Source organism: Callithrix jacchus, chromosome 3, assembly GCF_049354715.1.
Source record: "Callithrix jacchus isolate 240 chromosome 3, calJac240_pri, whole genome shotgun sequence".
Classification (NCBI taxonomy): Eukaryota; Metazoa; Chordata; class Mammalia; order Primates; family Cebidae; genus Callithrix; species Callithrix jacchus.
The window spans coordinates 32,162,592-32,181,880 of record NC_133504.1 but is presented as its reverse complement, the minus strand read 5'-3'; the positions used below and the strand labels follow the sequence as shown (position 1 = coordinate 32,181,880).

General features: G+C 35.8%; 1 protein-coding gene across 14 annotated transcripts in view; it reads right to left on the bottom strand.

Moving 5' to 3' along the window:
- The window catches only part of MARCHF1 (membrane associated ring-CH-type finger 1), a 933,735-nt gene that overhangs the window by 127,791 nt on the left and 786,655 nt on the right, over positions 1-19,289 (bottom strand). The window lies entirely within an intron of this gene.

The window sequence follows — 19,289 nt, the reverse complement described above, 5'->3', positions numbered from 1 at the left end:
GGGCAAAGGCTTCATGAGTAAAACACCAAAAGCAATTGCAACAAAAGCCAAAGTTGACAAATGGGATCTAATCAGACTAAAGAGCTTCTGTACAGCAAACAAACTATCATTAGAATGAACAGGCAACCTACAGAATGGGAGAAAATTTTTGCGAGCTACCCATCTGACAAAAGTCTAACATCCAGAATCTACAAGGAATTTAAACAAATTTACAAGCCAAAAAAATAAAAAACAAACTCCATCAAAAAATGGATGAAGGATATGAACAGACACATCTGAAAAGAACACATTATGCAGCCAACAAACATATGAAAAAAAGCTCATCATCACTGGTCATTTGAGAAATGCAAATCAAAACCACAATGAGATACCATCTCACTCCAGTCAGAATGGCAATTATTAAAGTCAGGAAACAATAGATACTGGTGAGGCTGTGGAGAAATAGGAACGCTTTTACACTGTTGGTGGGAGTGTAAATTAGTTCAACCACTGTGAAAGACAATGTGGCAATTCCTCAAGGATTTAGAACAGAAATACCATTTGATCCAGCAATCCCATTACTGGGTATACACCCAAAGATTATAAATCGTTCTACTATAAAGACGTATGCACACATATGTTTATTGCACCACTATTTACAGTAGCAAACATGGGAGCCAACCCAAATGCCCATCAATAATAGACTGGATAAAGAAAATGTGGCATTTATATACCAAGGAATACTATGCAGCCAAAGAAAATAATGATTTCATATCCTTTGCAGGGACATGGATGAAGGTATAAGCCATCATTCTCAGCAAACTAATACAGGAACAGAAAACCAAACACTGCATGTTCTCACTCATAAGTGGGAGTTGAACAATGAGAACACATGGGCACAGAGAGTGCAACATCACACATCGGAGTTTGTTAATGGGTGGGAGATCGAGTGGAGGGAGAGCATTAGGACAAATACCTAATGCATTCAGGGCTTAAAACCTAGATGATGGGTTGATAGGTGCAGCAAACCACAGTAGCACATGTATACCTATGTAACAAACCTGCACGTTCTGCACATGTATCCCAGTACTTACTGTAAACATTTTTTAAAAAACTATAATTATGTGACTTTTAAAAAGTTGCTTGAAAGTACCAGTAATAAGAAACTGGTCTATGATCATTTGGAAGTTTTGTATAGTTCTATAAAACTCAATTAAAATGTCTATTTCAATGACCTGTATTTTGTCAGACTTAGTCACAGATGGGTATTAAACTTGCCAGAATTTCTTCAATCCTCATTCAAGCCTGTGAATAAACACCCTGTATGACACTTATTTTGAACTTCTAAAGGAAATAATTAAAGACAATATCTAAAAATTTAAAGACTTAATTCCCAGATTGCATGGACCAACTGTGTACCTAACAAAATGCATTTTAAAAAGTTTTGACCAGTGGAAACAAATACTACATCGTACACATACCAAAAAAAAAGGAAAACAAGATTTATTCCAAGAATCAAGAATCAGGATGGCTCCTAACTTCTCATAATCCTGGAATCATTTTTTTAAAGGAGCAATTATTTCAAATATTTGAAATAAAGTTATTTATAATCCAGAATGCTATATCCAGTCAACCATCAATTGAATAAAATATCTGTCCTATACTATATAATTAGATTTGTATAAAACTCTAGAAAATCCAAGCTAATCTATAGTATTAAATAATAGGAAGAAATCAGCAGTTGAAAGGGGAAAAGGGAGAGGAAGTAAGATACACTAGCGGGGCAAGAGAACACTTGTGGGTGATTGACATGCGCATCCACTTTACTATGTGGATGGCATCAAACATCTATACATTTGTCAAAACTTTTAAATCATGTACTTTAAATATATTGTTTATTGTGTGTTAATTATACATTGATAAAGCTATCAAAAATTTTTATTAGCTTTTTAAAAATCTAATTCTTAAATTTTATCTTCTGTTTTCTATTTTCCTTTTGTCATAACTTCCGGAAGTTTTCCTTTACTTCCCCCCCTCAAAATTCCAAATTACCTTTTATTTCTGCTCTCATATTTGTAATACTCGAGCACACTCTTTTCTAGTCACAGAATCTTTCCTTTCAACCCTCTACTGCTTCAGTCGTCTCTACTTTCTCCAAGTCCATCTGTTTTGGTCTCTTTCTGTCTCTGACAGAAATTTCCCTCAAATATGTGTTGATCTCTGGATATTAGTTATATTCCAAATGTGTCACTAAAAAGCTGATTAGATCTATGTGTATTTTGGGCTAGCTGTGGCTTTCCCTCTAGGATGCTCAGAATGGATACTTTTTGGGGAAAATATTTTGAATTCTAAATCTTTGCAGCTATTCTCTCTGTCAGTTCACAGGAAAGAAAACAAAACACAATCTTTTGTCTGGAGGCAAAAAGCTAAGGACAGCATTCTAGGGCAAATATGGGAAACAGGAATTGGGTTCTCATCACCACTAAGGACACAAACTGTCTGCACTGCAGTAACCTCACCCCTTCTTCAGAGAGATGTGTTTACTTGCTACTGGTTATGATTGGCCTGGAAAAAAAATGTTTCTTAACTTGGGGATTCCCGGGTCATGTAGACAATACAAATTTGAGCTCCGAACTGGGATGTAATTTAAGTCTGTGATTACATTTCTCAGATAATTTGTTTTTCTTGTATACAGAGAATTCAGGCCAAAATAAAAAGTCAAGTTTCTTTTTATCTCTCTCTGTGGATAGTTGGATTTTTCTTCCTAGTGGATACTGACAATGAGACTACAGTATTTTAAATCCTTTTTTAAATGTAGGGCCGTTTAAGTGTGCATCCCACTCAGGCCCATTGCTTTGTCTTCTGTTTCTGCCTGGGCACTGACAGCCATGCCTCTAAATGATCACAATTAACCACCCCCGAGGGCAGCCACACTGTCAGCTCTCAGGCCAATTTCTCTGGCTATGTTGCTCTCTTCCTTTCTGACTCCTGAACATTTTTCTTTTCTTTTTCCTAGCATAGGTGAGCATGAATAAGAACATTTATTATATTTTTATCTAGCATTTCTATGTTTTTATATTCTGAATGATTTCAGATCATCTGGTCTGCAACATTGCTAGTCTCTAATTATCTTATTTTAATCTTTGCAATCATGGGTTTTACTGGCAAGGGAGCTGAAGCTTGTGGAGAATAAATGACTAACCCAAGAGTGGGCAATAGGTGGAAGGGCCAGTGCTTCCTCTCCCCTGGTCCAGTGCTCTCTCCAACATGCTGTGTCCCCAGATCTCTTGTGCAACTGAAATGTTCTGATTTTAACATAGACTAATAAGTTCATACTAATATCTAGGATCTCATATTCAGAAGTGAGAATCAGGTATATAAAAATTGATGTAAATTAAAAATCTTTACACTTTATTATTTAGTGACTTGTGTACACTCCACATATTTTGTCTATTAACCTCTTATTACTAGACTGTTTATCAGAACTTTCAGCAATTCACACAGTTAGGTCAAAGCTTTTACATATTTCACAAAATGGGGTACCTGAAAAAAAAAGGAAAGAAAAACACCTGACAAAACCAACAAACAGCTGACAAATGCAATCAGCTGTGATCTATGAATTTGCATAGTCTAACCAGAGGTTGGACACTGAAAAATAAACCAACAAAGTACTCTCACTACCCTATTTTTCACAGACAATGGAATCTAAAGGCACTTTCAATGCTGTAAAAGCCTGACAAAATGTTTTGTTTAAGAAACCAAACAAGAAGTTTAAAGCAATGAATATGTGTAAGGCCAACTGTGTATGTCTTTTCCTGAGAAAACAATAAATGTATTCCCGTGTATAATTTTCACAGCATATGTAATAATTTTGCAGGGAACAGATTGCTCAGTAAATACCCAGATGTATACAGAGGATCAAGTTAATGAAAAGATACTTTGAAATACAGTAACTGGTTTCTCTATTAAAATAATGTATACATTCCATATCAATGATTTTCAAAAAAATTTGCAAGGCATAAAGGCCCCTTTTTCCAAATTAAATATTACAAAGAACCCTTAAATATAAAACAGATGAAAGTTAAAATGTTTTCTTTGAAGAAGCGGAAGAGACTTCCCCACCAACATAGCCAGTCAGTGCCCCACCTCCAGAGGACTCAGCCATCCTCAGACATCATTATGAACAAACCAGATTCTATATGGAGGAGATATGACTCTAAAAATCATGTTTTAAGTTCCTAACATGCTAAAATAAAGACATTCTATCCGCAGGGTCAATTTATCTAGTAGGCACAGTATGTATATGGCTTGGGACCTATGATATTTTCAAAGGCCCAAGAAAGTATTTTAATTTCTTTTAAAATCAGAAAAATTAATATAATAAAAATGAGCATATAATAATAAACCCAGATCAGATTATATTTAGCTATATGCTAAAATGGTCATAAAATATAATTTTAATATTGTTTTTTGGAGGAGGGTTCCACCAAGATAAAAGTGTCTAAGACACACAAAGGTTGTAATTCAGCTGTGTCTATCTTAATATTGGTTACTGGACAAAATACTACGGCTCTGATTCCAGCAATTTCAGAACAGTCCACAGAATTAAAGCAAATTGATTCTGTCTCTGAATTTTAGCATACAGAAAAATTTCCATGTCACTCTTGATGTCATAATATTTAGTAATGTAGACTAAAATAACTATATAAATGCAAATTACAATGTTTTTTAATTGCATAAAAGGTTCTTTCAAGGATATAATTGAAGAGAGATGCCAAAAATGCTGCCAAAAATGGGATCTCGCTTTGGGTGAGAACTTCATTAGCCACAGCTTACGAGTTCAGATGTTCTTATAGCAGGATGACTTAGAGAAACTGTCTAGTCTTCCTATCTTAAAAAAGTTGTTTTTTCAATGCACATTTTCAGGCATTAAAGATGACTGATGATGTTCTTCCACTAACACTATAATTCACTTTTGTTACAACGATGTTTACATATGTGATAATATTCAGTGTTTGTGTGAAAATATTGATGAAGAGTGTATAGCATTAAGAAAAGAAAAAACCTCTTAAGGTCAGCCGTGAACTAGTCCCCTTAACTCATCCTTTTCCCTTTTGTTGTGATATTTTGTTTTCTTTCATAACAAAGAAAAGTGCAACCCTAAGTGGAAATTTGACCACTGCCATCCACTGTCTGAGACAGAATAAATCAATGCTATAAACTCTCAAAACATTTCCTATTTTATACATTTGTCTAAAAACGTATTAGGTTAATTTTTAATAACCATAGGTTATTAGTTTTACTTCTCCATTGGGCATACCAAGATAATCTCTCAGAGGTTAGAGTTTTTGAATGAATTCTGAGGAGGATACTGTGCCCAGTGGGTTAAAATGGGTAACACTTCTACACCCCTTCAGGCAATCATTAACGTTCATGCCACATGCAGATGTGCTCGCTAGAATCTCCTGTGGGAAGTTGAAAATGTCTTCTTTAATTACTGTTAAGCATTTTATACACATCATCATTCTAAATATGGAGAACAGGCCTCAACAGAAGGCCCAAGTCATTAATACCACTGCTTCTGTGTAGTTTCAAAGTGCTAGGTTAACCAGAGCATCAGAATCGTTTGCTCATGAGTCTTCTGAAAACCATAACATGTGTCATTTGATATTATCATGTGGTTTGATCAAGTTTTGACCTTGATAACATACAGCTTTATAATAACATATATTTTTTCCATTATGTGAGCTTCATCTTGTAGGAGATTCTGAAACTGATTTTGAAGGAGTATTTGAGCAGTAAAAAAGTGTGTTTTATTTTATAAAAAGCAATTCTTCCACTTTTTAGTTCCATGCGACCCCCTCGAAAGTTCCCAGTGTCAGTGGTGTTTAAATATTGCAGCAAGAGGGATTATTTCATGCACTTATTATCAAGAATTTTTTAAGGAAGTACATGTTCAAACATAGACCATTTGCATCTCCATAAATATAAAACAATAATTTTAAATAGCAATAGTTCATTCTTCTTGAGTTGACTGCTGTGTTTACTCTCAATGAATGGATAGAATATTTATCACGGTATTCATTGTCCAGTTTATTTTCAGGGAACAGTGGGGTCAGACCAAAGAAGTCTTGTCACAAGAGATTTTCAGATTTTTTTTTTTTTGGCTTATTTTCAGGAGACTTCAAGGTTCTGCTTTACACTTCCTGTTTCTAACCACAGTTATATGTTCCCATTTTAAAATGTAATTTAAAAACAATTTAGAATTCTAGTTTAAAAAGGTAAATAGAAATGACACTAAAACTGACAAAACCTTGCATTTTTGCTATTCTTGTATTACACATGGACACGGAGGGCTCTAATCTTTTTGAGAAAAGACCCCATTTTCATCTTGTATCTCTACCCTGCTTTGTTTTTTAATTAATATTTGGTGACTAAAATAATATGGAAGGAATTTTACCAGCAAAATATTTGTTCAATAATATTTTTTTAAAGCCAGTAGATTGTTGGGTACAAAGTATTTTCTAAAAAGTCAGCAGTGTGAGTACTTGTAGACATTCTGATAAGACACATCATGACGTTCTTTTAAAAAAAAATTGTTTATAATTTCAACTTCTATTTTAGATTTGGGGGAAAGGTGAAGTTCTGGAACTCCAGGTGGCAAAAAGAAGTTGTGCTGGAGAGTGGCATTATCATAAATGACTCAAGCTGCATTCTTGGCTGAAACTGCAAGGCTAGTACCACAGGACTCACCAACAAGTGAAAAGTATCACATGTTTTAATCACTAACTCTATTTGTTTTTTTCCTTTCCAGTGATGGTTTCAACAACAAACAACAAAAATACCACACATATTAGAAGGTGTAAAAAATTGTGTTCTGCACATTGAAGATGTGAATCATAAAACCTCTTTTTGATATCAAAATAAACACATTTATTTTTCCTTAATCTTTAGTTAAGTTTGGAATTATGTGAGAACTCCCTGGAATAATGAAATACTCTGGGGAAATCTCTGTCAACTTTAGGGAACTGTACCTGGTTATGCCACTGCATAATGTCCATTATTATAAAAAAAATTTTTTTGAGACAGGGTCTTGCTGTATTACCCAGGCTGGAGTACAGTGGCATGATCTCAATTCACTGCAACCTCTGCCTCCTGGGTTCAAGCTATTTTCCTGCCTCAGCCTCCTGAAAAACAAGAATTACAGGCATGTGCCACCATGTCCGGATAATTTTTTCTATTTTTAGTAGAGATGGGGTTTCACCATGTTGGTCAGGCTAGTCTTGAACTCTTGAGCTCAAGTGATTCACCCACCGCAGCTACCAAAGTGCTGGGATTACAGGCGTGAGCAACCGCACCCAGCCATCAAATGTCTAAATTTAATAAAAAGTATAATTTTTATGGTCCTGCTTTTGAAAAAGTGTATTTGCAAAGATCTATGTTAGAATGAATGTGTACATGGTCCCCATCACAATCTGCCAGCTATTTCTCATTAGAAACAATTTTGGAAGTTAGAGATTGAAATATGCTGTTTATTTGACATCGACATACAACCAACTGATCATTCTATAATGATATCACTCTTTGTAATGTAGACTATCATACCTTGGGGAAATTTTACTGCAGTTTTGGGGGGTATAGCCTAAACATCCAGTGTCACTAACTTAACTGCCAGGCTGCCAATGAATTAGTGAATTTCATTTTTTTAATATCATTTATCAAACACAAATTGTTCATCAGGCATAATAATAAATTTTAGTTATGTTAAAAAGATTAAAAGTAAAGATATAAAATTAGTGAAAATAAAAGAGATAATTTTAGTGTGAAAGGGTTTTTCTAAGTCAGATATAAAAATTAGAAACCAGGAACAAGGAGGCATGGGGGGAGAGAGAAGTTTTTTATATAATAATTAAATATTTCTGTATATTAAAATATAACATGAAGTCAAAAGACAAATTATAGTGTATGATGGAGATATAAACATATATATATGAATGTATGTATATATTTCTGTGGAAAAATATACATATCGAAAAATTCTTATATGTATGAAAAATTTCTTTACACACATCATCTATTACTCCCTAAATTGCACTTTTATTTTTAATATTTTCTTACTGAATACATTTTTCACTTCTTTTTCTTTCCTTTCTGTCTTTTCTTGCTTGCTTGCCTTCTTGCTTTCTTTTCTTTTTCACTCTGTATTTATTTTGTTTTTGGTCTCAATTTATTCTTTCTATAGCTTTACATTCATGCTTTATGGATTCAAAGACTTCTTGCCACCCGCTGAGGATGTGGAATCATTTTCTAAAAGTGACTTGTCATTACAGACTAAGTAATTTGGATCATTATTCCTTCCAAAGACAATTTAATAGCTGGAAAATTACAAAAATAATCTCTCTGTAGGCTTTGGAGAATTAATAAGACAGTGATAAAATAGTGGGCAAAGATCCATACGAAGATAAACATCTCAGGCTGGGCATGGTGGCTCACACCTATAACCCCAGAACTTTGGGAGTCAAAGGTGGGCAGATCACTTGAGCTCAGGAGTTCAAGAGCAGCCTGGCCAACATGGTAAAACCCCATCTCTACTAAAAATAACAAAAATTAGCTGGCTGCAGTGGCAGGCACCTCTAATTCCATCTACTTGGGAGGCTGAGGTAGGAGAATTGTTTGAACCCGGGAGGTGGAGGTTGCAGTAAGCTAAGATTGCACCATTGCCCTCCAACCTGGGCAACAGAGGGAGACTCCATCTCAAATAATAATAAATAAATAAATAATAAACATCACAAAAAAGGATTGTGGCATATGGCACTACTTTTCCCTAGAAGTGTTTACCAATTTCAGAAGTAGGATCCAAAACCTGCTCTCTGAGTACTGGAAAATATACCCTGCTTTCAATATTTCTTCAAGCCTGAGCCCAAGGATTAAGTGTCAGCAGGAAGTAGTGGTTCCTCACATCACCTGCAGATCTCTTCAAATTATTTCGATCCCTAGAATATAATTAATCAGATCCTGAATTAATAGTGGTACTAGTTGCTTGGCATGAGCAAGCCTAAACTCTCACTTTGCCTCAAATTACTGAGAAGCCATCTTACTAATAAATGGTCAAATAATAAAAAATAACTAGGAATACAATGAGACAAGACAATAAAACCAGAGCCAGTCAGGGTTCACTCAGAAAAAGAAAGACCAATATACGTACAATTTATACCAGGTATAAAGTATTTAATGTAAGAACTCGAGGCTTATACCAACCCTAGAAGATCTGCAGGAATGAAAATCAGAGAAGATTCCACTGAAAATTACTGCACTTGGCTTGAAGCACCAAAGCAGGGCTTCTGAAAGGCTTCTAAAAGCAGCTCTAATTCTGCAGAAGTTCTCAGAAGCTCCCACTAACTTTCAGTCTGCAGAACTGAAACGGGTGGTTCTCAAGGACTCGCCAGAAAGCCTCTGTGAATCTCAGGTCAGCCTACACAACTAGCTACAAATGCCTCTGGAGAATAAGGACTTCTTTTACTCTTTTTCCTTCCAAATCACTCCCAGCAGGTCCCTTTCTTAGCAGTAGGCAGGAAAGGAGATTTTGAGAACTGTGGTCCTTGGCTCCTTTTTCTTGGATTCTGGTATATTTGGTTTTGCCTTTTTGGAGATACTATCCCAAGCCATATTCATGCTTTCGACTTACCTTATTTGTGATTAGCCTGCTCCAGTCTCACCATCCAGCTCTTCACTGATGCTGTGTTTCAACAATAATTAACATGGTCTGCTGTTTGTCATCAATACAGTTTCCATCCCACGTGTATGTGGTAATGTCCTGATCTTTCCTAAACACCACCTCACTTGTAAAATACTCTAACTTTTCTTTGCCCATTCCACCTTCATCTCCTCGTCCTTTTTAGAATGAGTCATACTTTTATGCTACTCTCTATCATATACATGCAATGAACCTATTGATTTGTTATGAAGTAGTATTTTTTCATTAATTGTTTACATATCTACGTCACCTATAAGACCGTTCTTGAGGGCAGGTACTTACTATTTCTTTCTTACTCATTTTCGTTATTGGCACTTAGCTTTCTGCCTCACTGAGGTTAGGATCCCAGCAGTTCTCTTGAATGAAATTCATTAATTCATTGCCAGCTTGGCCATGAAGTTTGTGAAACTGGATGTTTGGACTATACTCACAAAACTGCAGTAAAATATTCCCAAAGTATGGTAGTCTACATCACAGAGAGTGATATAACTATATCATACTCAGTTGGTCATATATTGATATCAAATAAACAGCATATTTCAATCTCTAATTGCCAATATTGTTTCTAATGAGAAATAGCTGGCAGATTGTGATGGGGACCATGTACGCATTCATTCTAACAAAGATCTTTGCAAATACACTTTTTCAAAAGCAGGACCACAAAAAATATACTTTTTATTAAATGTAAAATTTGGTGGCCAGGCACTGTGGCTCATGCCTGTAATCCTAACACTTTGGTAGGCCAAGGCAGGTGAATCACTTGAGCTCAGTAGTTCGAGACCAGCCTGGCCAACATGTAGAGCCCAGTAATGGTGGATTTGTTCTTATTTCTGTTTATTGATCTTTGAACATGAGGATAGCAATGCTGACCTAGTAAGTACTAATGGAAAGATCATGAAATTCATTGATTTCACATCTGAGTTCATTTGCTTGCTGCTTCAGTCTTTTTCCTTACATTTAACTGGATAGTTTATGGCGGATGTACCTCCTTATCCAGTTTCCTGTTTTAGCAGTTGGATGCTGAGGGTATTTTTTCTTAGAGCTAAAACCTAGACTTATAAATGGATGAGCTGAATGAAAACAAAAGTATCACTATTTATTATTACAAAGGCTCTTGTGTCTTATCTCTTTCGATTGCTACCGCCATTTCTCTGTAAATCTGCCTTTTATTTTCTGTCTTTTATTTTACCGGCAAAATGTGCAAAGGCTGAGATGGAATGAAGGTGTGTGAATCAGCAATCTGTCTACTTCAAAAGGAGAATACTCATAGTAGGTGGATAGCTGCCAAAATTTTGCTTTAGTAGAGATTCATAATTTGAACAAGGAATCTGATAAAGGCAGAGTATAATAGTTTTCCCACTTACTTTCAGAAAGAGAACAATGCAAGTGTTTTACTAATTGCATTTTTTAAAGTATGATTTATTCTGATGGTTTTTTGTGTCTTTGTAGATACTTTCCTTGTAAATGGTGATGGAGTAGGTCATATAAAAGGCTAACTAGGTGCCATTTTTTCCCTTAGGGCTAATTTTTAGTTTAATTTCTTATGCTATATTTTCTTATATGTATTTTCATTGGTTTTTGTAAGTAAAGGTATTGGTATTTAAGTATGCATGTATTAAATTTGCAAAACTCTGAATGCTATGTAATCAAGTAGGTCATGACATAATTTTGAACCGAGGCAATTACATATTTATATAAAATCCTCATAGCAATCTAGTCTGAAAGATGAAAAGTGCTATTTTTTCTAAAAATAAAATGAGAACAGGAAGTATTTTTCTAAATATTATCTCAACAGTCTTTTAAAACTTTTATTTTCTGTTCTTTTTAACATTTATTTATTCTGTATTTTAGAAGTAATCAAAGATTATTGTTCAGTTAAAGAAGAAAATAAAACTCACCTATTTTGTACTGTGCAATACATTTTATTTGTTTACTCCAGGGTTGTTTGTACAAAGAGGACGAAGAGTGCAGGCTCAGGGGTCTGATATCCTAGTTTCAAATCTGTCGCACTAACCATGTGATCTTGGGCATGTATTTTAACCTCTCAGTGCTGTAATTACTTTATCTAAAAAACTGGGATAATTTTATCCACCTCATAGAAACAGTAATTGAGATAAAGCACCCTCTTCTATTGACTCTTAGAATTACATTGTCCCTGCCCCTCTACTGCTGTCCTCCCTTCCAATAACCGTGGACCATCTCATCTCAAGATTCTTAACCATATCTGTGAAATTTCTTTTGCTATGGAAGGCAACACAATCAAGGTTTCCAGGGAGTAGGAAGTGGCTATCTTTGGAGGGCTATAATTCAGCTAACCACATACATCAATCTGAAATAACCATCTTTAGAGAAACTAATTTGCATGTACTTCATTATTTCTAATAATATATTTCTGTATGTCTAATACAGCTACTGATCAAATAACTGCCTATTGATTTTTACTTAATGTTAACCTATCAATGTTTAGCAAAAGCCTAATTAAATAAGTATTATTTAATTAAATCTAAGGATGTTGACCAGGATTTTAGTGCAGACACATTTTGATTTGACGTTAAACATTTTGGAATCTCCAAATCTTTTAATCAGCTTAACACTAGGCTCTTAGTTTGTTGCTATTCTTATTTTTGGCTTCTTACTCATTTAGTCACATTCCAATAACAAAAACAGGGGAACTTCTTAAGCTTTTATATTCAAACAACACACTAACAGAAGAAAGACATCCTATTAAATAAGATTTGTTTTTATCTCAACCCTAAAATAACCATTTTAGGAAATGCAGGTGACAAAAATAGGCGAGATGTTGTAACACCTAAATAAAGAAGAAATAAAACTGTGATTTACTAGATAAATTGACAAGTAGCTTATCATAGGAGGCAAGAGTTTTCTTAAAGCACTTGTCATATCCCACAGACTCAATGTATAAAATATTAATTTTGGAATCTGTCTGAATATAATTCATAAATTGAAGCTGGAGAATACAAACAGTATTGTTTCAAATCAAAGAAATGTGAGAAAATAAAGAAACCCGAAATAAAAGCTCCAAGTCCTTTTATGATGATAAATTAGCATGGGTTCCTAGCCACTTCCTTCAAAATCAAACTTAGAAAAACCAGAGAAAGGAGTAGGAACATGAATTCCATGCGCTAACAGAAATTACAGTCAACAACCTGACTTGTTCCATTTTGGGCAACTCCTTAGGTCTTGAACTGGTGAATCTGGTAGGTGGTAGAAGGAGGCCCTTAGTGCTCTTTAAAACCCTTTCAAGCTTCTCCTCTTCACTGCCTTCAGACAATCCTTGTTTTCCCTTTCACCATCAAAATCATCACCAACACCTGGAAGGTAGCTATTTATGAACAATTGGGGCTCTAAAGATATAATAAAGCGAAATGCAAACAACAAGGAAACAAAAATGGGTATGGTGTATGTTATTCTTGTGATGAATACCCTAAATGCCCTGACTTCAACACTAAGCAATGTACCCATGTAACCAAACTTCACTGGTACCCAGTAAATTTATACAAATTTTCCAAAAAGAAAAAGAAGTGATGGGCTGAGAAATTGATGAGGACAAGTGGATCTGATCAAACTGCAGCAGGCATCCTGGAGCTTCCAGCCCCTTCCTTTCTCAATCCCCTGGCCATTAGATTAGTATTTAAGAAGACAGTCTCTTCAGACAGCTCTTTCTTAAAAGCTGAGGTGAAAAGGACCAATGAGTTTGCTTGCAGGAGTGGCAGCAATGGGGATTATTCATAGTGATTGGGTGTTTGGAGCTTCCTTCCCTGGTGCTCTTCCCCAACTCTAGTGCCGGTGACTTCACAGAGTAACTATAGCTTCAGGGAAACAGGGACTTACAAATCAGACACTAGATACATGAGTAATACCACTATTGGTTAAACTGAACAATATACAACATTTGAAGCATGATAATTAGAGTATAATTTAAATAAATATACTATGTATATTCATGCTTAAGCACGAAAGCAATATAAAATCAGAAACTTAAATAATATAATTGGTAATATTAGACATTAAAATGCTATGGTTCTTTTTGCTTATAATTGTCTGGGTTGTGTGGGCTCTCTTTTGGTTCCATATGAAGTTTAAGGTGGTTTTTTTCCAGTTCTGTCAAGAGGGTCATAGGTAGCTTGATGGGGATAGCATTGAATCTATAAATTACTTTGGGCAGTATGGCCATTTTCACAATATTGATTCTTCCTAACCATGAGCATGGAATGTTTTTCAATCTGTTTGTGCCCTCTCTTATTTCCTTGAGCAGTGGTTCATAGTTCTCCTTGAAGAGGTCCTTTACATCCTTTGTTAGTTGTATTCCTAGGTATTTTATTCTCTTTATAGCAATTGTGAATGGGAGTTTGCTCTTAATCTGGCTCTCTTTTAGTCTGTTATTGTTGTATAGGAATGCTTGTGATTTCTGAATATTGACTATGTGTCCTGAGACTTTGATGAAGTTGCTTATCAGTTTAAGGAGATTTTGGGCTGAGACAATGGGATCTTCTAAATACACAATCATGTCATCTGCAAATAGAGACAATTTGACTTCCTCCTTTCCTAATTGAGTACCCTTTATTTCTTTTTCTTGCCTGATTGCTCTGGCTAGAACCTCAAACTATACTATAAGACTACAGTAATCAAAATGGCATGGTACTGGTACCAAAAGAGAGATATTGACCAGTGCAACAGAACACAGGCCTCGGAGGCAATGTCACACATCTATGGCCATCTGATTTTTGAAAAACCTGACAAAAACAAGCAATGGGGAAAGGATTCCCTGTTTGAGAAATGGTGTTGGGATAACTGCCTAGCCATGTGCAGAAAACAGAAACTGGACCCCTTCCTGACACCTTACACTAAAATTAACTCCAAATGGATTAAAGACTTAGACATAAGACCTAACACCATAAGAACCCCAGAAGAAAACCTAGGCAACACCATTCAGGACATAGGCACAGGCAAGGACTTCATGACTAAAACACCAAAAGCATTGGCAACAAAAGCCAAAATAGACAAATGACATCTAATTAAACTCCAGAGCTTCTGAAAAAAAACAATCATTAGAGTGTAGTGGCAACTGACAAAATGGAAAAAAATTTTTGCAAACCACCCATCTGACAAAGGGCTAATATCCAGAATCTACAAAGAACTAAAACAGATTTACAAGAAACAAACAAATAAATCCATACAAAAGTGGGCAAAGGACATGAACAGACACTTTTCAAAAGAAGACATATATGAGGCCAACAAACATATGAAAAAATGCTCATTAACACTGGTCATTAGAGAAATGCAAATCAAAACTACATTGAGATACCATCTCACACCAATTAGAATGTCGATCATTAAAACATCTGGAGACAATAGATGCTGGAGAGGATGTGGAGAAATAGGAACACTGTTACACTGCTGGTGGGAGTGCAAATTAGTTCAACCAATGTGGAAGATATTGTGGTGATTCCACAAGGACCTAGAAATGGTAATTCCATTTGACCTAGCATTCCCATTACTGGGTATATACCCAAAGTATTATAAATTATTCTATTATAAAGACAAATGCACATGTATGTTCATTGTGGCACTGTTTATAATAGCAAAGACCTGGAACCAACCCAAATGCCCATCAATGATAGACTGAACAAGGAAAACGTAGCACATATACACCATGGAATACTATGCAGCCATAAAAAATGATGAGTTTGTGTCCTTTGTAGGGACATGGATGAGCCTGGAAACCATCATTCTCAGCAAACTGACACAAAAACAGAAAATCAAACACCACATGTTCTCACTCATAGGTGAGTGTTGGAGAATGAGAACACATGGATACAGAGAGGGGAGTATCACACACTGGGGTCTGTTGGGTGGGGGGACTAGGGGAAGGACAGCAGGGGGTAGGGAGGTTGTGGCGGGATAACAGGGTGAGAAATGCCAGATATAGGTGATGAAGGCATGGAGGCAGCAAACCACATTGCCATGTATGTACCTTTGTAATAATCCTGCACGATCTGCACATGTACCCAGAACCTAAAGTATAATAAAGTATATATATATAATATAAATACATACACACACATATATATATAAAATACACACACACACACACACACACACACACACACACACACACACACATATATATATATATATAATAAAATGTTATGGTTGAAATAAAGAACATAATTGAAGAAAAAATACCAGCCTGGATATACTTGAAGAATAAATTTGTAATTTGCAAGGTAATGTTGAAGAAATCTTCTGGATGATAGCTTTCAAGATATAGAAAATATACACAAAAATTAATAAAGATAAACTTAAAAAAAGATGGATGACTCCTCAAGCTGAAAGACTTGACAGATGCTAAGGAAAAGGAAAACCCTTACCTAATGCATTTAGTGAAATTTAAGAATATCAAGGACAATGAGAGTATTCCAAACGCATTCAGAGGGAAATTATGAATCGGTATAAGAACAAGAATCAGATTGTCAAACATTTTGATGGTAACACAAGGTAAGAATAATGAAGTAATAGTGTTAAAGTATTGAAGAATGTCCAGCTGGATAATACTTCAAATGTGAGGCATAAAAATATTCTTAGGCATTTATGATTTCAGAATTTTTGTTAAGCTCACATAATAAAATTACTTTTGGAGTAGATATTCAAATAAGTGAAAAAGAAATAAACAAATCCCAACGGGGCTACAAATATCAAGGGAACATGGGGTGGCTAAATTCTTCAGCAACTTAACATGAAGGAGGGAGAGAGGGAAGGTACAAGAACAAAATTGCTAAGACCTGATTAAACTAGAAAGTTTATCAATAACAATCAAAAATTAAGTTCTTAAGTTCTAGAAAATATTAACAAAATGGGAATTGGGGATTAACAAAGGGATATGTCTGTCATGAAGTAGTGGTTTTATTATAGGGAATGTGTAGATATATATTAGTAAACTTAAGAAATCAGAAGATTGGCCGGGCACGGTGGTTCATGCCTGAAATCTCAGCACTTTGGGAGACAAAGGCAGGTGGATCACCTGAGTTCAGGAGTTCGAGACCTGCCTGACCAAAATGGTGAAGCCCTGTCTCTGCTAAAAATTCAAAAAAATTAACCAGGTGTGGTGGTGCAGCCAGCTACTCAGGAGGCTGAGGCAGGAGAATCCCTTGAACCCAGGAGGCAGATGTTGCAGTTAACAAAGGTCCTGCCATTGAACTCCAGCCTGGGCAACAAGAGTGAAACTCCATCTCAAAAAAAAAAAAAAAAAAAAAATCAAAAGATTAAATAAACATATTATAATTCTTCAGCTAAGATCAAGCAGCATAACAGCAAGAAGATAACATATAGTTTTAAGATCATAAGAGGCTGTGCCTAGCAGCTCATGCCTGTAATCCAAGCACTTTGGGAGGCTGAAGCAGGAGGACTGCTGGAGGCCAAGAGTTTAAGACCAGCCCTGGCAACATAGCAAGACCTTATTTCTACAAAATAAAAGAAAATTCACAGGGCAGTGGTGAATTCCTGCAGTCCCAGTTACTCGGGAGGCTGAGGCAGGACAAAGCCCAGGAATTTGAGGTTACAATGAGCTATGATTGCATCATTGCACTCCCTCGGCGACAAGGTGAGATCCTGTCTCAAAAACAAACAAATAAATAAATTAATTAAGAATTAAACTAGATCTATTGAAAGAAAGAAAATAAAAGAAAGACAAAAAGTAAGAGAGAAAAAATTAAATTCATATATAATTTAAGAAAGATATAGATATTCAGTTTAGATTAAAAAAAGATTTGACGTCCAGGCGCGGTGGCTCAAGCCTGTAATCCCAGCACTTTGGGAGGCCGAGGCGGGTGGATCACGAGGTCGAGAGATCGAGACCATTCTGGTCAACATGTTGAAACCTCGTCTCTACTCAAAATACAAAAAATTAGCTGGGCATGGTGGCGCGTGCCTGTAATCCCAGCTACTCAGGAGGCTGAGGCAGGAGAATTGCCTGAACCCAGGAGGCGGAGGTTGCGGTGAGCCGAGATCGCGTTTGCACTCCAGCCTGGGTAACAAGAGTAAAACTCTGTCTCAAAAAAAAAAAAAAAAAAAAAAAAAAAAGATTTGACAATTAAAAAGGAAAATATGAACCACAAAAATACTGATGTTGTAAATAGAAAAAATAGGAAAAAAAAAGGCGTGACATTATAAGAATTTATGTACCTATAATACAAGCTCAAAACATACAAATCAAAACCTTTCGGGGAGAAATGGGTAAGTTAACAATTGTCATTTGAGATTTTATACACTCCTCTCAGAAACTTTGATCAAGTCGACAAAAAAATAAGCAATTTATTCTCCACACAGAAACTGGAGCAACATTTTAAGGATGTAAATTAGAACATGTAATTTTCCTGGGGAAATTCTTCTATAGCTTCTCCCTGTTGTCAGAATAAAATCCAGAAGGTTCTGCAAGTCTCTGTGTGATTTGGTCATGATTTGTTCCCATCTTATTTCATTCCTTTCTCTCCCTTTATACATCACATTTTCACCTAACTGGCCTTCCATGGTACCTGCTTGGAAGACACCAAGCTCCTTCTTGCCTGGGAATCTTGGAGTTTACTGTGCCCTGCTGCAACAGCTTTCACCATGCTTAGTGCTTTTGTAAGCAATACATACCTCTCTCTTTAAAATATTTTCTCCCTAGAGAAGCCTTGTCAATTCATACTATAGTTAATATAAACAAACCAACCAACAAACAAAAGATGCCTAATTTTCCCAATACTTCTCTATGCCAACATTTTATTTTTCAGCAACACATATCATGTGATATGATTTTGTTTATATTTCTACTCATCTATGTCAGTTTCTCCCACTTGAGTAAAAGCCCTACTGGGGACCATGACTTTCCTTTGCACATTTAAACACCAGCAGAGTGCTGGGCACACACTACATGCCAACATATCACTAAATTAGGCAGCTTGGCAGAGAGGAAAAGACGTAGCCTTGAAATCTCAGATGTCCAACTTGCCAGTTGTGCAATTTTGCAACTCCTCTGGCCTCAGATTCCTCATCTGTAAAAGTATAGTTTCTTAACAACCTAGCAAGGTTGGAAGAATGAATTCATTCCTGAGTTATTCCATATGAAAAATTCCAAGAATGGTGCCTAGAATTTAGCAGATAAATTGGTGGCAGTAATGAAGAAGATTGAGTTCTGGACTCTTCCTTCTTAGCTCAATTGCCCTTGATACAGAATTATCAGGGCTACTATAGGCTAAAACTGCCACAGACGGCATTCTTTGGTTATCTGATCTTCCCTATTTCTTCTACTAAAACATAGGTGTTAGATTCAGGTCAGGAAAACACTTGAAATTCATTCTGATTATTATGACAATGTTATCAGGCCTGCCAGCTTAAAGCAATCGCCATCTCAGTGTTGTTCCTATACCCAGGAAAGCGGATGGTATGCATTATGATTAAATAACACAGAATCTGTTCTGCCTCTCGCATAGAATTAATTTTGGTATAGCTTCCATTTCATTAGAGGAGCACTTTAAAACAGGTCAAGTGTAACCAA